At 32.1% G+C, this 21414-nt stretch overlaps 1 protein-coding gene across 3 annotated transcripts in view; it reads right to left on the minus strand.

Annotated features, from left to right (window-relative positions):
- LOC116425661 (tachykinin-like peptides receptor 99D) overlaps nt 1-19720 on the minus strand; it is a 603076-nt gene extending 583356 nt beyond the window's left edge. Inside the window, exon 1 of one of the 3 annotated variants that reach the window (XM_031973677.2) lies at nt 19594-19720. The gene's annotated coding sequence lies outside the window, so the exon portion shown is untranslated. The remainder of the gene's footprint in view (nt 1-19593) is intronic. The other 2 variants (XM_031973676.2, XM_076373012.1) reach the window with 2 other exon arrangements.
- Between the last annotated feature and the right edge of the window lie 1694 nt (nt 19721-21414).

Consider the following 21414-nt stretch of genomic DNA (forward strand, 5'->3'; position numbering starts at 1 on the left):
CCTGCAAGCGCCACGGTAAAATTTTTTGCGGAACCTCATATTTTTTGTTGTATATCTTTATAACTGACGTCGATATATTTCAAAAACACTGCAATAATGTCATTTTTACTTAAACTATTGTTGAGATATAAATGTTCAAATTTTATATATCCTCGCCAGCGACAACGAAGATGATTTGGTGTTCCTTATATATGGTCTATATTTCTTTTTAAGAAAAATCTATTATTATCTCGGACACCACTGATATTTCGACTCGTATTCACTACTGTTTTTCTATTCAGTTTAATAAGTGGTATACCCTTTTTCAGTTGTGCGTCATAATTTATGAACAGTTTCATATGTGTAGCATACTATAATATAATACGTGAGGATTACATCTTCCTCATCACTGGACATTCTTTAAACTGATAATATTTTGATCACTAATATGCTACTTAGCATTGCAACTATACGGTAATTAATCAATACCGTTAACAAAACACAGAAAAAGTTTTATCTTACCCCTGTACTGTCCCGGATGCCAACATTTTGTCAGATCGTCGTACCTTTAGTACCCAAAGCGTACGCTTATCGTCGCTTTCGTGCGTCTGGTATATGCAATTGTCAAATCAGTACGCTACGATAATGCGTCTCTGACGCAACGTCGCGACGTCCCGTGTGCGGAACGTTTAACGAATTGACACAATATTAAGCAAATCAATAAATACTGCAGTCACGTTTTAAGGTATTGTCACATTATCCACATTATACTTATTCTTGAAGACAATCAATAAAAACTTCGGTAATTATTGTTGGGGGCTTGATTCTGAACATTGTTTTTCGTACATATATTACCGTAGCTCGGCTTTAGTTTCTAAGATATTCATCAAAATATGTTCTTGGATTTTTAAGGAATGAACTTTATTGATTCTAATGCTTTTTCAGGTTGGAACCACGTATTCGATAGTATAAACATTAATAAGAAACATTTCAGTTGTGTCAATAATTTTATTTTAAGGCATGGTATTGGTTTAGGCGATAGTATATTTGATCAATCTTACACTTGCAAACACTTGCAAATGAGTATTTCACGAGTTTGTTCTGTATGTACACTTACATTCCAATTATCATCATGACTTCAGCGTCTAGCAAATACATAGTGTTTCGACGTTACAGAAAACAAACCTTCAACCCGACCTAACTTGAAGCGGCTCTTCGGCACCCAGCCTGCAATAAACCGAAGTTTCTGTGCATTTGCACTTTGAATGTGGAGAAAGTGTCTAACCACTGTAGATGGCGATCTCCAGGACTCCGAATTTGTACAGACCTTGGGTTTTTATTACTAATAATGAACATTAATACTGTCATTGTTGCAGGGCTTCGGAAGGAATAACCAATTCCCAAATGTTTTCTTGAAAAAACCAATGCGCCAACGTCAACGATGCAGCCGAAAAACGACCAACAGATCAGATCGAAATAAGAAAGCTTCCGAGGAAGACACTTTGTACTTAATTCAACTAGTGAAACTTTGTGGTCTTGAATTGTGGTTAAGATTCATTTCATCCAGCAATACTCATTTTTCTCTTCAATCATCAACTTTGTCCGTCGGTATTAAATTCGCGTTGGAGGTGAACATGAGCGACCGAACCGTTCACGTCGTTTAATTACGAATTTTTGCCTATACCTCGACGCGCCGTGACACTGTGTTTCTCCGCATACTATTATGTATCGTAATGTTGCGAGTCTTATTCATAAAGGTTGCAAAATGGATTTATATGAGTTTCTAAGCATATGTTTTGATTATAATAAGTTAATTGACTTTGTACTTGCACGAAAAGTGATTCACGGTACTATGAAATACTTATATCAATGACACGTAATATAGAGAAATTAGTTGTATTTAAGTAATAGACAATGATATTGATAGTTTCTCTGGTGGGATATAGGGGAGGAGTACAGTATAAAGACTAAAGTATCTTCCTTATCCTTTCCTTTCCTTATCCAATGCCAAAAGGTTTTAAGTGCTGCATGTACAGAAGAGTGTCCTTAACAATATATGCCAAAGTTAAGATGATGACGGTTACTCTTTTTATAAATAAGTACAATAGTTCTCCATTCCCGAACATATTTTTGCGAATATCTGAAAAACTATGGCTGAGAGGCAGTAACATGTATAGGGAAAATTTAGTTTGATAACATATTTTAAGGTCACTTTAACCGGTGAGAGATCGCTAATATAATAATTACTAACACTTCATAAGATTATAATACCGCGCGAATTTTCATAACTTTATTGTAACATTGCAAAGAAGTCACATTATCGATTGGTCTTCTGAAAGAATTTAATATTGTTGGACGAATGTCTATTAATATAATCGATGTAAAGTGTTGTGAGAGAATTTGGCGTATACGTGATTTGCGTGTTTTGTGTTTTGTGTTTTGTGTTTAGTGTTTAGTGTTTAGTGTTTAGTGTTTAGTGTTTAGTGTTTAGTGTTTAGTGTTTAGTGTTTAGTGTTTAGTGTTTAGTGTTTAGTGTTTAGTGTTTAGTGTTTAGTGTTTAGTGTTTAGTGTTTAGTGTTTAGTGTTTAGTGTTTAGTGTTTAGTGTTTAGTGTTTAGTGTTTAGTGTTTAGTGTTTAGTGTTTAGTGTTTAGTGTTTAGTGTTTAGTGTTTAGTGTTTAGTGTTTAGTGTTTAGTGTTTAGTGTTTAGTGTTTAGTGTTTAGTGTTTAGTGTTTAGTGTTTAGTGTTTAGTGTTTAGTGTTTAGTGTTTAGTGTTTAGTGTTTAGTGTTTAGTGTTTAGTGTTTAGTGTTTAGTGTTTAGTGTTTAGTGTTTAGTGTTTAGTGTTTAGTGTTTAGTGTTTAGTGTTTAGTGTTTAGTGTTTAGTGTTTAGTGTTTAGTGTTTCGTGTTTTGTGTGTTATTTCTGTAAATTTGATCTGTAGATTATATATACTTGGTTTACTAAAGGTCTTATAATACACATTACATTGAATAATTATATCAGATTATGGGTCCAGGAAAGAAACAAACAGGCCAAATAGTTAATTGAAGAGAAAATAAATAATTTGTTCATTACATACAAAAGTGGCGTCCATAGTTCAAATATTGAAAACTCACGGAGGGTTAATATTAATTTGTGGAAAGTCCACATGAAAAGGTGTTCTGATATTCAGCGACTTATAGTCTGTATATATATAATATATTAATATGTATATCTCTCGAAATCAACTATGTCATGTGAAAAAGGCAGTCGCAGAAAAGCAAGCTTGGGACAAGTTGCAGATGGTCGATGAATTGAAGGGTCCGGTAAAAAAAAGCAAAGTTATATAAAAAATAAATGCGTTTAATTAAAAAACCTAATGTTAGATGTCGCAACATATAAATGTGAACGAAAAGCGGAAGAATTAGAAGCCGAAAATGTAAAACTACCGGATGACTTATTATATATAATGTCATTAGCTTTGTTACTGCCAAAATATGAGAATTTTAGTGTAGCAATAGAGTCACGAGATGAATTACCACTGTTGGAATATTTAAATATAAAATTGAAAGAGGAAGAAGCTAAGCAGAGCGGTCAAATTGCAGATCTAGAGAACAAAGGCACTTGCAACAAGAAATAATACCTATAGTCAAACGCGTCAAACACGTTAGAATTTTAACGGTAAAGAACAAAATAATAAACAATGTCAGAATTAAAGTGATACGAGATTTAATAATTTAATAAGTCTAATGGTAAACGTTTTAATTATGGGAAAATGGGTCATAGAGACAGCGATTACAGATCCAAAATGTAACAACGATGCAATGGATGCAATTGCGTGCAATACTAGTATATATAAATTAGGTACTTGATGCTTGGATAGTGGTGCAATCAAACACATGTGTAATAATGAAAGTAAATTTGAAATTTTGAGTCGGGACGCAACAACAAACGTAAATACAGCGGGAGATGAATGTATAAAATTGTACGGCGAAGGAAAAATCAAAATAAGCGTTAAAACGAATAAATATAATTCAATTTTAATAGAATTGAAAAATCTAATATATGTACCAGATTTAAGAAATATTTTACTATCAGTGTCAGCTATAACGAATAAGCGTTATTCAGTGGAATTTGGACCAAAGGATGCTTGAATAAAAAGAGCGGATGGTTCGACAGCAATGACGGCAACAAAATACGGGCAATTGTACATGGTGAACGAGAAAAAAATCAAGCTATGCACACCAATAAAGAAAATGAAAATCTACTACGGTGGAATCAGCGCTATAGGCATCTCAACGTGAATGATTTAAAAAAATTAAAAACACGAGAAATGGTAGAAGGTATGAATCGTTGTTAAAATGGACACAATTTAAATTGTAGCATTTGCAACACAGCGAAGATAACTCAACAACCGTATAAGCAGTCAGATCATAGACTGAAAGAAAAACATGGACTAGTATACTCCGGTACATGCGGACCTACGAAAACAGAATTAATTGGTAGTACTAGGTATTTTGTTACATTTATCGATGTTTATAGCAGGTACACCGAAATAGTAACGTTACATCATAAATCGGAAGTTTTTAACGTTTTTAAAAACTACAAACGAAAAGTGGAAAGATTAACTAGATGTTCGATCAAGCGACTACGCACCGACGATGTTAAGGAATACACTTCAAATGAATTTACAAGATTTTTGGAAGAAAAAGGTATAACGTGCCAGTTAACTGTGGAAAACACACCACAGCAGAATGGAGTAGCTAAACGAGAGAATCGTACGCTAGTAGAGATAGCGAGATTCATCATGTTGCCTGCAGGCAAACCTACCAAAAATGTTATGAGCTGAAAACATAAATACAGCAACGTACTTAAGAAACAGATGTCCAATTAAAATTTTAAATAATGAGGCTCAATTTGAACTTTAGAAAATAAGAAACTGTATGCAGGATTTTTTAAGTATTATAGGGAGTAGAGCGATAGCACTTAAAAGAAAAAAACATGGAAAATTTGAAGCAGAAGGAGATGAATATATATTAGTCGGATATGACAATATATCGGAATCATATCGTCTGTGGAAAGACAATTCAAGAACTGTAATTAAAGCGGGAGACGTAAAATTTATCGAAATTACAGAGCTTCAGAAGAAAGAAGTTAAAAATGGTAATGCCAACCATAATGATAATCATTTTATTCCATTACTCACAAATATTAATTATGAAGAATCATATGAACAAGGACATGAAGAAGAAGAAGAAGAAGAAATGGAGAACCAAGAAACAATTCAAATAGATGATAAATGCATAAATGCAAGCAATAAATGAAGAGATGTACATACACCAGATGGAGGTGATTAAGCCTTATGTACAGGGCGACATTAAGGTATACATGCGACAATCAGAATAATTTAAAACAGAAGGTAAAGAAGGCATGGTATGTAAATTATTGAAACCTTTATACAGTTTAAAATAGTTGGGTCGCCAGTGGTACAAAAAGTTACATAACACAAGGTGGATATCACAGAGATGTTGGTCCATGTGTATGTATATTCGGTGATGGTATGGATGGTACGGATAGAGTTGTTTTAATAATATTCTGTAGATGATATCGCTATTAGTTCTAAAAATATAGAAGTTGAAATTGAACGAAGTTAAAGAAATATTAAAATCAGGTTTCGAAATGACAGATTTAGGTTCTATAAAAGACACTTTACAAATGAAGGTAGAGAGAAATGAGGAGATAGGAAGTATTAGACTTTCACAAGAGAAGTATGAATGTCAGAATTATCTAGAGAAATAGTTTATATAATTCGTTTATTAAGACATATGAGTTTTGTGAATTTTGTTCAAAATCCTGTTACAATGTTTTGCGATAATCAAAGCGGAATTAAATTAAGTAAGAATGCAGTTTAAAATAAACGAAGTAAATGTATTATGAAAATACTTTATTTAAGAACTAATTTAATAGTTGGTGATATATTTATAAAATCGTTATCGAAAGTTAAACATACTAATTGTATGTCAATGTTAAATTTAAAATAACCAATTAATTGATACTTAACATGTATTTATAGTTTATAGTTTATATCGATAGAAGAGATACTGGACGAATGACAATTAATGTTATAATCGATGTAAAGTGTTGTCAGTGAACTTGGCATATGCGTGATTTATATGTATTTTGTATTTCGTATGTCGTATGTTATTTCTGTCAATTTGATCTATATATTATATATATTTGGTTTATTAAATGTCTTATAATACACATTACATTGCGTGATTCTATAACACACTTTAGCAGTGTATTGTTACTAAAGGAAATTCGCTTGAAACAGTCTTTATGAGATTTTTTTTATAATGTTCTAGAATTTCTTATATTATAACTTTTCTCCATATGACCGTAGGCAATGATAACAATACCACACCTTTTTAATTCTTAGAAACAATGATTACAATTTATGAAATTCTATCAATTGCAGAAAACATTTCAACTAGACTTATGTATATAAGAAATAGAAAGTGTAATGAAAAAGAAATTTTTTTAAATTATCGATACTTTCTTAAGTGGAAATTAATATTTTATGTTCCATATGTTTATAGGGAATAAAAAACCTGATTTAATAATCTTAATAACTATAATATTTCTAATATGCGATTTCGACAAATTTATATTAACTTTCTGCGTTCCGCATGTGCTTTTATATTTCCTTGCAAGAACTCTATAATTATAGAACAATGGTGTAAATCGGTGCCCGCGAGCACTCGAGTGACACTGCCCTCACGGAAAGTTACCCTCACCACATCGATTCTTTTACCTGTTTGTATTGAACATACCTAGAACTGCTCACATACACAGTCTCGGGTAGCTCCTTCATTACAGATAGTGAGAAAATGCCGTTTTCGAGTTACTAGTGTGAGGAAAGTAAGTTATGTATTATGCCGTATTATTTATGCGCGTATCAATATACGCAATCTAAATTTAGTGATACTGAATGAAATTTACTTTTGTTTTCTGAAATATCCTTCTTATTATTTCTTTGTTAAACTGTAAGAAACAAATACGCATGTATTTTTAAAACTTCTACCAGCTTCTCCTTCGAATATTTTGTTTTATTTTACACGGACAGACTCTATTTATGTAATTTTTATTCGCATAAAACGAATCAACGCGAAATGGATACTCCGCGTAAATGGAGGGAACAAAACAATTGGAACAAATGCAGCATGCTACATAATGTAACTGGCATTTAGCATATGAAGGTTTAATATTGCTTAACGTTAGCATAGTATTGCTATAGTCCATTTTATGAAAGAAGAGCCCTTGGAGGTACACTTGACATTTTGTGGTGTTGTCGCGTATTCACGTATAGTCGACTATACACACACGCACGTACGTATGCACGCACACCGATTACCCGAAACGAATATTGTCTATTCCTGTAGCCTTTGAACATGTATAAACGCCGCTGTTGTATGCAATAAAATGAAACGTAAAAAGGTACTTGTGCGCCATCCTTTATGTTAACGCCAACTTCGTTCCTTATTGTTACTTCTCACTCCATCACAATTAATCCTGCTTCTGACCTGTATTATTCCCGCGCGCCAATGCCGACCATGCGTCGAAGATGATGGCGGCCCAAACATCAGGACTGGAACAGTCCCCTATGTAGTCTTCCTGACTTCTCACCATCAAAAGGAGCCGTCAATATTTCTAAGGCGGACGGTACATACTTCTGTATGTGCATAACCAAATCGCCATTGTCAAAAAGTTACTTCTGACAATAAGTATTACATATTTTTCGCCTCTCATATTATTGCCGCCGGCCCGAGGCTTAAAAGTACACAGGGACAAGGGGAGACGTTCACTCTCGGCGCTCGACTTGATAGTTATGGCGACTCAGTTTTGACCCGTCTAATTTAATATCATTTAATCTTGTCCAATGACATTTTTCCCTATCTCCAATCGTTTAAAAGATATAACTGGGCCCAGTTCCGTGGGACACTCTATATAGCTTTATACGTTCTGTTTCATGTTCTCTTTGTGTTCTAACGATTTATTTTACTTTATTTTTTGTATTATTTAATGTTTTTCATTTTACTTCCTTCAACTATTTTGGTTATTCAATTTCTTGTGTTAAGTTTTATTGTTATTTTCTTTTATTTATATAATGAAATAATTATTGTTTTAATTTTAAATTTGGTTTTAGTTTTAACTTTAGCTTTAGTTTTATATAGTTTAAATAGATATAGGTTATAATTATAATTAGTTTTACTTTTACATAGTTGATATAGAAATATGAATATACAATTTATTGACGAAAAACAGTACTATTGAACCGATACTAAACGGAGGCTTAGCGGTGACAAGTTCAGCATGCTTGATTAGTAAATCATAATTTACAACTATTAAATGTTACGAAATATTATAACTTCTAATGGTTACGTATTCACAAAACTTTCCTCTATTTCTTACGACAAACTCGAACTTTGTATTGTTTTTGCTTTTCACATAATAAATATTTTTTTTACAAAATCTACTGTTTTTACAAAAAGCTGTAAGTATTTTTCAAAAATTGAAATTGATCGAGGAAAAAATTCATATTTAAGACAAGTAACTGTATAACAACCACGCTGTTCTTATTACAGATTAGAGAAAAGTCTAAATTTGTTAGACAGTGTTATTAGAAAGTAAATATTTGTAATACTTTTTAAGGCGTATCATGCATGTGTGGTAGGTTGAAAAGTGTAATAAAAACGAAATGGAAGCTATTCTGTATGGAAACAGCAACAAATTTGATACGAAATATTTTCGTTGAAAGCAATGTTTCCCGGATAATCGATTGTGAAAATTGTACCAGATTGGCATGCGACTAGACCCAATTTCATTATCATGACATCTTGTTACTAATTGTTCCCATTTTATTTATCTTTATTGCCCTGGAAGTTATATGATTAAAATAAAATAACTGCTTTTTACAAAATATTAATTCATTTCACTTTATTATGATTATTGCTGAACTGATCGTTTTCGTTACTTTGTGTACGATTTTCCTTGAATAATTAAAAAGTATTTCTGTCCGTGTCAAATTTCTTTAAATCTTGTACAATTTTGTTAAATTATGTAATACTTTTAATTATTTGATAGATCTTATGAATAACAATTAAGAGAGTTGGTATCTAACGAGCCTAAATAAAAAATTACATAAAATTATATACACTTCTGTAAACATTAAAAAAATGTCTACATTAAAAAATTCAAACATGCATACTGTAGGGATCTCACGTTTGCTGAATCGGTCAGTGGCTTAAAAGTGAAGAGGGGCAAGGAGACTTGGTCGCACGCTCCGCCTCAGCTTGCGGCTCGGCCAATGACAAAGAGGTGCCGAAACTGAGTCGCCATTACTATCGGGCCGAGCATTAGCAGTAGACGTTTTCCATATGACTTTTACAATTTACATCTTTTACATAAAATAATGTAATATTTAAAACAATGCAATCATTTAATATTTGCATAATACAAACTATATAAGCAAAACACGATCTTATACCATAAATTTATCGCTTCGCAGAAGATGCGGACGGCACAAAAATAATAATTACTCAAAAAATCGCAAATTATCACAGGCAAATATAACGAAACTTTTTCAAGGAGTATTTAAATTTGTGGCTTGGATTTTTCCAAAATAAGCCACTGTGCGTCTTCTTAAACTTAAAGATTTTGTCACTCGCACGACTTTCTTCACTGGCAATAAGCCATTTTTTCACCGATATTGTCTAATAAAACAATGTTAATTAGGTAGAATAATAAGCGCGAATCACGCGTAATAAATAATAATCAGTGTACTAATCAGCAGTCCACTGCTTTGTTCTAACAAACGAATAATAATATAAACTTGGAATTTCCTTTTAACCAAAAGATAGAAATAGAAATATTTTTAAAAGTGGTGAAATATACCAAGAATGACGATCAATACTAGTCAACCAGAGCTTTTTAATTTTCAGAAGAATAAATACTACTCCCAGCAGAAAGTGTTCGATTAAAATTGTGAACGTGATCGCCGACGGAATTATTTGCACGTGCATTAAAATCAGAAAATAATATTAAAAAACGGTAAAATAGAAGAGATGACCATATTTAAAAAGAAATATTAACATGATAATAAATGCTTCTATCTTTTTATTAAATATAAAATAGCATAGTATTTAATTGTATTTGAAATTTTAAAAGATTATTAAATACCAAAATTAAGTATTGGAATATTTTTAATACCGTAATCAAATTGGATTATGTGAATCTATGGTTTATTAAAAGAAACGACCATATTTATTTTTATCAATATTCCGGTTATGCAAACTGTTAGAAACATTAATAAAAATATTTTCTAAGTATAGTAATACTGCAGCAAATGGACGTATTCGCCGATTTTTATAAAATTAACTAATCTTGCAGAAATCGATATTTTACAGGACTTTATCCTCTAACAAAAATGTCGTTCTTGTTTAATGCACGAGATAATCACGGAAAACTTTCGTACCGTTTCGTTGAATTCTATATCCACGATCGTAACCATGTGACGACCATAAGCATGACAGCATACTCGTGCGGCAGCGACGACTTAAATCAAAGAATCGCCAAGCTTTTCCAATTTCACGTACTCTTCCTAACAAAAGTTCCAACAGTTCCTGTCAATCACGATCATTTCGTACATTCTTTCGTATATATAGAAATGAGTTTTACTTAGGTAATAAAGATTGCAGCCCAAGCTTCTACTTTATAATTCCTGAACTGAAACTTCTGGGAGGATAATATTGTCCGGTTGAGAAGTGTTGCCGCATGACTAGCAAGCTAGAAAATCAGAGAGGCAAGAGGACTCCGATGTTCGAGCTGCCTCGGTCTTCGACTCGTAGTCGCATTATTGGCCGCGCAACAGTAACAGAGGACGGAAGCAAGAATTCGACCAAGTGAGACGTAATAATAGAAAACAAAGTCCATAGTACCGCCAACTTCGTTGGTTTTTATAGATACAAAGTCAGTAAAAATGTAACTATATATAACTACACAATATATAATTATATAGCTTTATAACTGATATAAGATTATGTGACACATCGAAATCAAACATAATCGGTAATGTCATTTAAATTTACAATTTTCAGCATTTCATGATTCACTGCACTATAGATGAAAACAACAGTTCCACAAATCATTTTGTTAACTTTTACCTTTTTAGTAATTCAATATACATTATAGGGGAATACCGGTTGAAACAGGATAGAGTAATAGTAATACATACTTTACATAAGAAAAAAACAAATCAATAATAAAAGTAGAACAAATTCATCTCAAAAAACCACAAACTAGTCCAGCATCCAACTTTACACATTATATTGAGTGCTGGAGAAATGTGTCACTTAGGAAATAGCGTTAATCATCACGCCTGTCGCTGTCAACGGATTTCAGAATTTTCCGCTAATTACTCAACTCTATAAAAACTTCACACTATTGCCAATTTGTCTATGTAAGCGTTCTTTAATCCAAAGTGGTAGTTTAATTGACGTTAGTAATTATTTTGTTGTAAATTACAGTTTTTATTAAAAATTAATTGTTATTAATTTGCAAAAAGTATATAAAGTATGACTTACATACTGCAACAGAATTAAATGATAGGTATATCTCTAGTTTACTTCATTTGCTGATTTAACGTTATCTACGTTTTTATTTTTCATATATTTTTCTTGTTTTCGAAGTTTCAGATATTTTTCGAGATAATAAAATGGCAATTTTGATTTAATCGTACAAAATGTTAGGTTTCTGCGTGAGTTCTATCCGCTTTCTCGTTAGAATAAATCTAAAAGATCTAAAAGATCTAAAAGATCTTAGTAAAAAATTCAAAATAAATAGTAATGTGATACATACAAGGTATTGGATGCTATACGAGTTTAAATTCGATTAAAATGCATCAGATGCAACAAAAAATATTTTCTCTACGCTTGGCGATAATGCTGAAAATATTCGTACCTGTCGTTTGTGAAGTTTCGTTGCGGAAATTGCAATCTTGAAGGTGGTCTAGTGCACAACAAAAAGGTCTAGTGCACAAGTGACTGAATTAGTGGATGAAAATCCAGAACTGACTACTCGTGAAATTGTATCTGAACTTGTAATTCACAATCCAAGTGTTTTAAAACATTTCTACAAAAACGGATATAATTCAAAGAGTAACGTCCTAGAACCTCACGAGCTCTCACCAAAAAACTTACCGTACCGCGTTTCAATCTGTGTTTCACTTCGGACTAGACAAATTCGAAAAGATTTTTTACTTCGCTTGGTTACATGAGATGAGAAATGGACAGTATACAATAATTTGACATTTGACAAGAAAACGGTGTTGGTTAAAACCCAGATAACGTCTTTCAGAAACAAGTAAATAAAGCTTAACAATAAAGAAAGTAATGTTATGTGTATGGTGGGATGTGCGTGGAATAATTCATTATGAATTACTCAATCCAAGTGTTATCATCAACTCCGATGTATACTGCCGGCAATTGGAAATAATCCAATAAAAACAAAAAATTCAGAGACCATCGCTTATGAATCGAAAGGGCGTTCTATATCTCCACGATACACAATACCACACATAGTTACGACAACGCAAAAAAAATGTTACTTTCTCTGAATCTGAATCTAAAGATTTCTATTGCCACAGAGATGGGAGATTGTCATGAATAATAATGAAAAAGTATAATGAAATAATATATATTATATATATAGGGAATAAAAAACATTATATATATATATATATAGTCATCATCGACATCGATTTCCAAAAATTGAGTTTCTAGGCAATACATTGAAATGGATAAAACTTATGCAGCAATCTAATAGAGTTTATCTAATATGAAAAGAAAATTTGAGAAGGTAAAAAATACATGTGCCCTAATATAAAGTAAGATTTCTGAAACATCTATAAGTAATCCCTATTAAAAAACAATAATAATAACGCAGGAAGTATTTTTGTCAACAAATTTCAGCTTTCATATTTCTTGAACCTATATCTTTTTGTAATTACTTTAAGCGCATCAATTCTGTGTCAATGTTAATAGTAACGTATGTATGTCCTATTTTGTCTTTGAATATTCTATCTTGCCCCATAGCGGCAATTTGGTAAAAGAGGTTTACTTCCAAGTTCCCGTGACCTCAATTTTGTGGCTTGCATATGAAAATGAATACGTACTAATTCTAAAAATGATTAAAGTAAGTTGCCGTAGTTCATATTATTCCTTAAATTTTATAATTTTTATTCTTATTTTAAAGCACGTAAACGAGTAATTTTATGAATTTGGTTTTTCTTTTTTTGTTCATAGTATTTACATTTACATGCAACGGTACATTTATTTCATGACAATCTTGTAGGTCATAATATTATAGATTTATTTACAATATATTCTTGGGTATTACATAACGAAACAATAGGAAAAAATGTGTCCAGGGAAGATATTTTATTTTCATTAATTGATCAATTTGTCGGTGAATATAAGAAGGTGAAACGTGAGAGGCCAGTCTTTTATAGAGGTTTAGAAATCTACATAACTAGATATACTGTACAGTACTCACATCAGCCAAGCCGGTCTGTGGCTCAAAAGTGAAGAGGGGTAGGGGACTCGGCAGCAGGATCGAGCGCCACGAGTGGACGTTTCCCCTTGCCCTTCTTTACTTTTGACCCATAGGCCGACTTGGATCACGTGAGTAATGCGCTGTAAGTGTTTATGGTTAACGTATCCTTAACCCTTTGCGCTTACTGGAAATGGGTGATAAAATAATGAAACAGTACATATTTTACAGTGTGACTTTATTATAACGGCTTTGAAAAACACGTCTAGTTCTTTCAAGTTCTCGAGTGTGAATAACTCGAGCACCCAAAAATAAGTTGGGGTCCGCGTTTACAAGACCGTTTATGGCCTTGCCTGGAGGAAAGTCTCTTGACTTCGAGTGATAAAATCTAGACACATCTGGTTTCCTTTCTATCGCCTTTGTTTAGACTAAAAATATATGAACGTTCGGCATTGTTGCTTTTGTTAGCTTAGCATTAGTAGTGATTCAACAGCGCTTCTGTATCAAGTCACACTCGACAACAATTTTATTCACAGATGTGCTTCTTTGTCAAAATGTTTTTGGAATACATTATACTATTATGTTATTTTCAATATTATTAGTAAGAAGAATCGTTTACAATACTCTCTACCAACTAACCATTTTTTAAAATGCATTTCAATTCAAATATCGTAATAGTACAGAGTTATTAAGGAAAACATTCAAAAGAAATTCGGAGTGCAGAGGGTTAAAGGTATCTGTACTTAGGAAATATGCGTTTAATCCTTATACTGGCATATAACGATATATCGTCGTTAGCTACACTTGAAAAAAGTGTCGACAACGATATTTCATTGCAGAAGTGCTTGTACTAAATGAAGCTTACTAAATTTTTTTTCTTGGAAAAAAATTTTAAATTTCAATAAATTGGTGAAATGATTTAATGTAATGTACTTATATACTGGAGTTAGGTGCACTGAGAATAGTATGTATTATCACTCATAGATACTGTAAAATCACCATTATACGACCCTATTTCCTTTCTTTCTTTCTTGCTATTTAACTCATTTATATCCTAGCACGGATTATTCCGCGTTCCGTAGTACGGAGCAAACATGATCCTCACTTTGCACTAGGAAATCTTTCTGACACATGCTGCATACCATGAGATTATGCTTTATACTATGTACTCTTTGTCAAGTTATGACCAAATGGCGGTGCTTTTTATTTTTGGATCCTTTTTATAAAAAATAATAAACTTAATTTTCAATATAAGATGGCAGCTCAACCACTTAAACCCCCCCGCGCACAGCCACCGGTACCCTTGCAGGTCAGAAGGGACGACGTACCCATTACCTCCACTACAAGTAATGTGGGCGTAGGCTAAAAAACTGTAATCAGCAACACTCCGATCGTTTAGCCTTCTGATTTGTCACTAAGGACACCGCCCTACATCACTATTTATATATATATAGCGCGAGACAAACATTCAGAGAGACATGGAGACAGACATATAGACAACACAAGTTCATTACTAATCACGCTGTACTCACTGGACAACACACACACTTCAACTTTGTATACACATACACACTCCTTTCACTCATTATTCAACAAATACAGTCCACTTTCGAACAAAAAAAGGAGAAGCCGTTTATCATCATCACAACTATTTCACACAAGGATAATTCGGCGTGCGAAAGTGTTACGCCACATCCACTAATATTGCCTCGACAGCGGGACGAGCAATGATTGTATTTCTACAATGAGAAACGAATATAAATGTTAAGTGATGGGACAAGTATCTGTATTATTTCGTTTATAGTAAGCATTACCTCATAACAGCGTCGATTATTAAAATAAAACATCTGGGATCATGAAATTCAATCATATTCCCAGCATAATGAATATGTTATTAAATACTTGCAACCGTAGTATTGAGCGGCTTACGTTTATAAATTCCCTAAATACGAGTGCACGGATGTAACGGTTAAATTTTCTAACTTGTCGCACACTGTCAATTTCTATTAGAGATTCGAATCGCGTATTCAACTTTTCTCAAATGCAGTAATTTCTAGCTACGGCCTCACAGGCGCGAGAACGAAAGCGATGCGGCTGGTCGTATTTATTTCCATAGATTATCGAAAGGTCAAAGAATACATCAGCATCACGCTACAGAAAATTCGACAATTTATTCTCCATAGTGGGTTTATCCAGACATATAATATATAATATAATATAATATATAATATAATATATAATATAATATAATATATAATATAATATAATATAATATAATATAATATAATATAATATATAATATAATATAATATATAATATAATATAATATAATATAATATAATATAATATAATATAATATATAATATAATATAACATAACATAACATAACATAACATAACATAACATAACATAACATAACATAACATAACATAACATAACATAACATAACATAACATAATATATTATATAATAGCGGAAGTGAAGGGTGAAAGACTGCACCACTTCCTCTGCATCCCCTCGCCAAAAAAGTAGCCCTACTAATGCCAATCTCCCTTATCTAAATGAAACTGGTCTGTAGATATTGTAAGAAATATTTGAAAAAGAAAAATTTTAGCATGATGTGAAATTTTAATGCTACATAACTTGTAACATTATCCGTACCGGTATTTTTCCTACATTAACCGGTCAAGTAACTAGCTACAGAATAAAGGTAAACAAATTAGATAATAAATTTGTTTAATGGAAACAGAAATGAAAGGAAAGACCAATATTGAAAAACTGATTAATCGGATAATATAAGAATCGATATAAAGTTGAATGGAAGAAAAGAAAACGCAATATTTTTAATCCGGTCATTTGACCGGTTGTCGGTACGGTTAGTGTTAAACCAATAGTCACTGTCAACAAATTTAAAGTGCTATGCGCACCAAATGATAAACTTGATAGTGTATGTCAAGGTCAATGTTATACCAGAGGTTGTTTCTTTTCTAAAGAATTATGATGACTCCAAGCTTGCGAATGTATTTTTGCAAATATCCCGAAAACTAAACCTGAATGACAGTAACATGAGTGGTGAAAAGTTGTTCAGAATCATGTTCTCGATAATATGTTTCGAGGTTGTCCAAATCGGCGAAGACTCGTTAATGTAAATAAATATTAATGACTATTAAAATTACTAATGGTTTGTAGAATTAAGCAAATCAGCCCAGATTTCATCCAAACACGGCTCACGAAGTGCAATATGTGATATTGAATACATCTTAACATATATTTGTGAAACATAGGCCGAGTGACAATTGTATGTGTTAGGAAAAACTGTTCGGAATGATCTCATTGACTACATATTTCAGGATCACTGAAATCGGTGGGGTGTATCCCTTTGCAAGTAATTATCATAATGTCGCAAACTTTTTTCCGCACATCTCAAAAAACTCTAAAAGGCTTCTATTTAACTTTATTGAAAAAGTTACTCAAAATTGTACCCTTAAAAACGTATAATAAGGTTTAAACCATCGGCATGCTATTCCTTAAAGTAAATAGTTAAATGCCTTGATATTTTCTGAGAAATAATTTATTTGAGAAAGTACTCAATTAATTTACTTCTAATAGTTGGCTTATATTTGTTCTCTACTTTATTCAAATATTTTCCATAATTGGAAGTTTCAGTTCAATAATTTAACAACAATTTAAATAAAATCATCCTATATCAAATAAAACAAAAACAAAATCAGAAAAGATTAAGTGCAGGAGATAAATGTTGCATATTGAAAACGGCACAGGACCAAAAGAATGAAGTCTCTTTATTGATGCAATAAAATTAACTGTTAAAGTAAGGTGACGTTTAAAGAACATATATATGATTTGGATGTCACAAAAGTATTTACATGTAATAATTATTATCTACGTATGAAAAAAGCGAAGACAAATATATACTTGTTCAAAAGTAATAAAAATATCTGTTCGGTCATTAACTATTATATAATATATTGAATCACAAAGATGGACAAAATTTGAAAAAAGATTTTGTTACTTAATAATAAGAATTGATTGTGCAGGATTATCTGAAAATTTAATTAAATCGATCCTAACACTGTTTAACAGCTATTAAAATTACCCGCAATGATTCCACAGAATATTAGAATACGAATTAAATTCCTTTTTCCTGCCTACAATTACGTACCAATAATTAATTACCGTATGATTTTTAGTAACTAACAATTTGGGTGCACTATCTTCAGAAGTATTCAATTTAGCCCTTCACAAACAAAATTGAATTAGTAAAAATTTGCAACTGCTTAATATTAAGAAAAAATGCATTAATCTGTTTAAAAACAGTTTAGTAAATGAAAATATAGAGAGTACTATGGTGAACGGTTACAGTTACACTCAATGTACATAACTTCATATTGATCGCTAATAACCAAAACGTGATAACTAAATAAACGGGTAAAAAAAGAATTCTTTTGTAAAAATTTCTCTATCGGTCCGTTCAGAACCAATATCAGCCTCGAACGTCGATAGGTTCGTCCGCTTTTCAAGGATTAATTCAAACATCAACCACATGGTTTTAGTCCAAAAAGCGGCGAATACAAAGTTGAAAATGGGGTACAAGAAGACAAAAACCTGGATCACAAACAATTCACAGTTGTAACAAAACACACACTGCATCCTGGATCCATGGAACATCCAACTCCGTTTTTACACATTATGTTTTCGTGATTGAAAACGTAATGATAACAATGTCTTACGTAACATATCATATAGGCAATAGAGCTTCGAATTTGTCATAAACCTTTAACGATCGAATGGACGGAAACTTTTGTGTCGGCAAAATGCATTCCACCAATATATATGTTTGTTTAACAATTGCGGATACATCAGCACTCCGAATATAATTTCCGACGCATTCAACAGAAATTTCGTCTGAACCTGTAACGGAAAATAAAAGCAGCCAATATGATACGTTACTTATGTCGGAAACATTTTACTTGAGCGAACCTTCGAAAGTTATTTCCCGAATGCTTCCCTTTGCAGCGTTCTACTGTCTCAAATTAAAGTTCCGTGCCCTTCGAAATTTTATCGGTATACGGAAACCCAACAAGAGATTCTCGAAATGCCGATGCAGTGGCATTAATGAATCGTGTGAGCTGAGAGATGTATTAAAATCAATTAAGAGAACCGGTATAAATGTCCTATCTTACAATTAATGGCCCAAAAACTCAGGTTTATAAACACGAATCGCATAGTACAAATAAAAAAAGACATTTCTATATTTGAAAATAGACACCAAATATTGGCTTCTTTATTTAATTTTCCAGAATAATACGTATTTTCCGTCGCACCATGTTTCACTTTTATAATTGTTTCGTTTTGAGACTGATACGAAGACGTTGTTTATCGTCTATTTGTATCCGCTTTAAACTCCCATTCTTTTGAAATACTGAATTTTTGATTTCGTTAATGAATGATTGTGCGTTAAGGTTTTAAAAAGTTTTGGACTTTCAACATTCTTATTAATTTATAATTCCATAGTTCATTTTGCCTGATTATTTATTAATATCTAAACGTATCCAAGGATTAATAGATCTTATTATCGTTATTATTATTATTTAAAGGTAACATTTGATGAGAACGTAGATACTGTGATTTAAATATTTCACGAAATTCTATTCTATATGAAAGTTGCATGCAAATGCTTTGGCAAATCGTGCGAGACAAAGAATATCCGATTGTCATAAATTGAGGCGATTAGTTTACCAGTATTGCTAACTCGCGAATATACGACATTGCCGTACGTATGTACGTAGTCTTTATAAATTGACATAGTCCGACTTGGAAAACTAAGTCAGATCGGCACAATCATTAATAGGTGCAAATACGGAAACAAGTTCACTCACAAAACCTACATTCACCATTTTTTATCGCAGCAACACCATACTTTCTTTTGTTCGTACAAACTTTTTTCGGTTCTTTCTTTTTCTCCCTTGTTCGAAAGCGGAATTTGGAATTCATAATAAAAAAAACTCACCGACATTAGGACCGAAACGACTCAGACCGGGACGAAATTATTCTTAAAAGTGTTGGATATCGGCGGCGAGTTATGTCGAAATATTTCACAAGAATCAAGGGTTGCACGGTCGGAACGGGACGCGCGCTTCCACGATACTGGTTCCCGTCTCGCAGAACTCGCATCGCGATGCTTGAACGCAGAGCGCGTACTCCAGACGCCGACCTATTCTAGCCTATCAGGAAGCGCGGTCCACGCTTCACCATCGACATCCAGTTGAATTCGTGGAGCACACACACGTGCCAACGATGTAAAATTTCACGCGCCTGTCCTTTTATACAGTGCTGGACAAAAGTATTGTTCACGCGTGACATGATTGTTCAAGTACAAAAGCTTACATGAGTATCAATCAATCAGTAAGGAAATTCAATTTCGAATTTTAATACAGCCGAACCTAGATAACTCGAACACTTACAACTCGAAATATAAAATCTTTGTAATTCGACTTATTTGTATCATGTTTTGCATTTTATCTCTCAAAAGAAGTAGAACCGCTACAAAACGATACTTACTCTTACGTCTAATTCAAACTTCTATTACTGTTATCGATTTTTTTAGGAACACTGGCTCTGTAATCACCTTATAAAAGTTGAATTTTGTTAAAACTCTTTTATTCGAAGACCTGATAGAACGAAAGACCTATATAACTCGAAGACCTTTTGCCTTCTCTTGTCATTTGATTTTTCGATACAACCGCGACTGCTTTCAATATCTTTCACAAAATTTTTCAAAAATAGTATTCTATTCTGTATTTAATATATTTTCTAACTTTTACTTTTTCGCGTTGTTGCATAGGCTAACATTTTATCCAAATTTAATCGAATTTTAGTAAAAAATACATATATTCTATTTCATACGTCTCTGTTTTGTAATATGTTCAACTAATCCATGTATAGAATTTTTTATGTGCAAACTTAAAATTTTTAATACTATTAATCGAAATACACCCCACACCATTTGGAATTATTTATTTGTTTCGGCACGTTTGTTCTAAATATGAATTGCAAAATAGGGTCAGTTCATAAATGAAAATTTTCCAAACCTTAAAATGAATTATATTAAACAATTTTTAGATACTGTAAGTTTTAAAAGCCTTCAGATATTTAAATTTCCTTAGTAGAATAAACTGAATTTGCATAAGAATTCATGACAAAAGTAAATATTATTTTATAATAAAATAATCTTAATATATGTGAGTTATCTACACAATAGAATGTTGATTTCGAAGAAACTGAATACCAAAATACCTGAAACTTGTATTTGTAAATATTATTATAGATAAATACTCGTATTTAAATCTATTCAAACAAAATCTGTTGAATACTGTGGAGAAATGAATACTATGTTCTACGTGTACACAATGTTCTTCTCCTATAGTCGAATGTTGCATATTGTTTGCTTCTTCAATGAATTGTATATGTACAGTACTACTTATACTTTAAAACAGTTTCTGAAATAGCCGAATTTTAAATATATATGTAGAATCAATTATGAAATAGAATTAGAAAATATAATGAAACAAGTACACTTAAGACGAAAAATATACTTTTTAGTATATTCAAGTATAATGACGCTAAAGTATTTTCAAGAAAAAAAAATAACAAAGTATTACATTTTAAGTTTTAATTATTTATGCCCAGATGTTATTTTCAAATGATACCATTCTTTTATTGTGTATTGTATACTTATTTATATTATTGTTCCATATTATGTAATGGATCAATATATCAGAATCAGTATAAACATATAAAAATTAATGTGTTGATTTAAATAATTATAAAC

Source organism: Nomia melanderi, chromosome 13, assembly GCF_051020985.1.
Source record: "Nomia melanderi isolate GNS246 chromosome 13, iyNomMela1, whole genome shotgun sequence".
Taxonomy (NCBI): domain Eukaryota; kingdom Metazoa; phylum Arthropoda; class Insecta; order Hymenoptera; family Halictidae; genus Nomia; species Nomia melanderi.